At 35.0% G+C, this 3982-nt stretch overlaps 1 long non-coding RNA gene across 1 annotated transcript; it reads left to right on the top strand.

Annotated features, from left to right (window-relative positions):
- The first annotated feature begins 372 nt into the window (after positions 1-372).
- LOC110440973 lies at positions 373-3129 on the top strand. Its single transcript, XR_002461800.1, has 3 exons — positions 373-682; positions 922-1136; positions 2504-3129. It is a non-coding gene; the product is annotated as an uncharacterized LOC110440973 (long non-coding RNA).
- The last annotated feature ends 853 nt before the right edge of the window (positions 3130-3982 follow it).

Raw genomic sequence — 3982 nt, 5'->3', positions numbered from 1 at the left:
GTATCTTACATAGTATCGTAGAGGTACGATACTCTTACATAGTATTTTACATAGTATCATAGAGGTACGATACTCTAACATAGTATCGTAGAGGTACGATACTCTCACATAGTATCGTACAGGTACGATACTCTTACAAAGTATCTTACATAGTATCGTAGAGGTACGATACTCTTACATAGTATCTTACATAGTATCATAGAGGTACGATACTCTTACATAGTATCGTAGAGGTACGATACTCTCACATAGTATCGTAGAGGTACGATACTCTTACAAAGTATCTTACATAGTATCGTAGAGGTATGATACTCTTACATAGTATCGTAGAGGTACGATACTCTTACAAAGTATCTTACATAGTATCGTAGAGGTACAATACTCTTACATAGTATCGTAGAGGTATGATACTCCTACATAGTATCTTACATAGTATCATAGAGGTACGATGCTCTTACATAGTATCTTACATAATATCATAGAGGTACGATACTCCTACATAGTATCATAGAGGTACAATACTCCTACATAGTATCGTAGAGGTACGATACTCTTACAAAGTATCTTACATAGTATCGTAGAGGTACGATACTCTTACATAGTATCGTAGAGGTACAATACTCTTACATAGTATCGTAGAGGTATGATACTCCTACATAGTATCTTACATAGTATCATAGAGGTACGATGCTCTTACATAGTATCTTACATTATATCATAGAGGTACGATACTCCTACATAGTATCATAGAGGTACAATACTCTTACATAGTATCGTAGAGGTACGATACTCTTACAAAGTATCTTACATAGTATCGTAGAGGTACGATACTCTTACATAGTATCGTAGAGGTACAATACTCTTACATAGTATCGTAGAGGTATGATACTCCTACATAGTATCTTACATAGTATCATAGAGGTACGATACTCTTACATAGTATCGTAGAGGTACGATACTATTACATAGTATCGTAGAGGTACGATACTCCCACATAGTATCATAGAGGTACGATACTCTTACCTAGTATCATAGAGGTACGATACTCTTACTTAGTATCATAGAGGTACGATACTCCTACATAGTATCATAGAGGTACGATACTCTTACATAGTATCTTACATAGTATCGTAGAGGTACGATACTCCTACATAGTATCTTACATAGTATCGTAGAGGTACAATACTCCTACATAGTATCGTAGAGGTACGATACTCTCACATAGTATCGTAGATGTACGATACTCTTACAAAGTATCTTACATAGTATCGTAGAGGTACGATACTGTTACATAGTATGGTAGAGGTACGATACTCTTACATAGTATCATACAGGTACGATACTCTTACATAGTATCATAGAGGTACGATACTCCTACATAGTATCATAGAGGTACGATACTCTTACATAGTATCGTAGAGGTACGATACTCTTACATAGAATCTTACATAGTATCATAGAGGTACGATACTCCTACATAGTATCATAGAGCTACGATACTCTTACATAGTATCTTACATAGTATCATAGAGGTACGATACTCTAACATAGTATCGTAGAGGTACGATACTCTTACATAGTATTATACATAGTATCGTAGAGGTACAATACTCTCACATAGTCCTACATAGTATCATAGAGCTACGATAGTATTATACATAGTATCGTAGAGGTACAATACTCTCACATAGTATCGTAGAGGTACGATACTCCTACATAGTATCTTACATTATATCATAGAGGTACGATACTCCTACATAGTATCATAGAGGTACAATACTCCTACATAGTATCGTAGAGGTACGATACTCTTACAAAGTATCTTACATAGTATCGTAGAGGTACGATACTCTTACATAGTATCGTAGAGGTACAATACTCTTACATAGTATCGTAGAGGTACAATACTCTTACATAGTATCGTAGAGGTATGATACTCCTACATAGTATCTTACATAGTATCATAGAGGTACGATACTCTTACATAGTATCGTAGAGGTACGATACTATTACATAGTATCGTAGAGGTACGATACTCCCACATAGTATTAAGAGGTACGATACTCTTACCTAGTATCATAGAGGTACGATACTCTTACAAAGTATCATACATAGTATCGTAGAGGTACAATACTCTCACGTAGTATCGTAGAGGTACGATACTCTTACAAAGTATCTTACATAGTATCGTAGAGGTACGATACTCCTACACAGTATCGTTGAGGTACAATACTCCTACATAGTATCGTAGAGGTACGATACTCTTACAAAGTATCTTACATAGTATTGTAGAGGTACGATACTCTTACATAGTATCGTAGAGGTACAATACTCTTACATAGTATCGTAGAGGTATGATACTCCTACATAGTATCTTAATAGTATCATAGAGGTACGATGCTCTTACATAGTATCTTTAATAATATCATAGAGGTACGATACTCCTACATAGTATCATAGAGGTACGATACTCTTACATAGTATCTTACATAGTATCGTAGAGGTACGATATTCCTACATAGTATCGTAGAGGTACAATACTCTTACATAGTATCGTAGAGGTACGATACTCCTACATAGTATCGTAGAGGTACGATACTCTTACATAGTATCATAGAGGTACGATACTCCTACATAGTATCATAGAGGTATGCTTCTCTTACATAGTATCTTACATAGTATCATAGAGGTACGATACTCTTACATAGTATCGTAGAGGTATGATACTCTTACATAGTATCTTAAATAGTATCGTAGAGGTACGATACTCTTACATAGTATCGTAGAGGTACGATACTCCTACATAGTATCGTAGAGGTACAATATTCTTACAAAGTATCTTACATAGTATCATAGAGGTACGATACTCTTACATAGTATCGAAGAGGATCAGGAATTCGGATCTGATTTTAATTTGATTGCCTCCCTTCCTTCTGCATACTTCTGTAATAGCTAATTGCACATCAGTCATATTCATGATAAACTTAATAATTTCGATTAATTATTTGTTATTTTATTTTTTTAAAAACCCTGAAATTGTAATGAAAGAAAGAATGATATAATATATAGATGGCCAGAACGAGATTCAAACCTGGGACCCTCTGAACCCTTGATGAATTTCTATATTATGATAAAAATATTCTTACTTTCCAGGTATTGTATGACATGAAGGGGCCGATTGGGATATTCTAGTTACCATGGTACATAATGTATATCCACTTGTAGACGGTTTGTGCTCTTTTAAGATTAATTGCAGTTAAATTGATAAAAGTTCAGTTTGAGTGGTTAGTTAACATATTTTCAAGATATGAAAAGAATTTTCATTGACTAAAATTAATTCTATATTTCTGATGGGTTGTTTTAGGATATGAAATCAACTTTTGTCATCATCCTTTGATTGCTGATTTGAATAGTTTGGCTGTCTATAGAAATTGTTTGTTGATTATATATTACATACATGATGCAAGTTTTCACTGTAGCTGTCAGGATTGGATGCTGCAGCATTATTTCATCAATTTCTTCTTCAGACAACTGCTGCCTCAGTTTCCATCTGCTTCCCGTGAAACGGGGAAAGGGTGATCACATGCAGATGTAGATGTGAAGGTGCTTGAAACATGTTGATCTGATAATTATTTACAGAGTTATTGCCCTTTGTGTCCGGACAACGTATCCCTAAGTTCCCGTCCTTAGTACTTACTTAGTACTTGCATCATTTGTTCTTCTACTTCTAACTTCTAAATGGTACTGACCAACTTCAACAATTTGAAGATAAAATGTCAGACGAGGAGTGAAACATGGAAAGAGATTGTTTTTAAAAGATACGAGATTGTCTAATTTGCGTTTGAAAGGTGACGGTAGAGGGATGATTTGAATAATTCTGTTTTTGGGCTCAAAATAATGTCAGGTGAGAGTTTATGCCACTCGGGTATAGTTCGATGGAAAAATGATGCCTTTCTGGTCTGGGTTTTTGAGTGGGGAATTT

This window comes from Mizuhopecten yessoensis, unplaced genomic scaffold (genome assembly GCF_002113885.1).
Source record: "Mizuhopecten yessoensis strain PY_sf001 unplaced genomic scaffold, ASM211388v2 scaffold714395, whole genome shotgun sequence".
NCBI classification, from domain to species: domain Eukaryota; kingdom Metazoa; phylum Mollusca; class Bivalvia; order Pectinida; family Pectinidae; genus Mizuhopecten; species Mizuhopecten yessoensis.
This window is presented reverse-complemented; position numbering and strand designations above follow the sequence as displayed.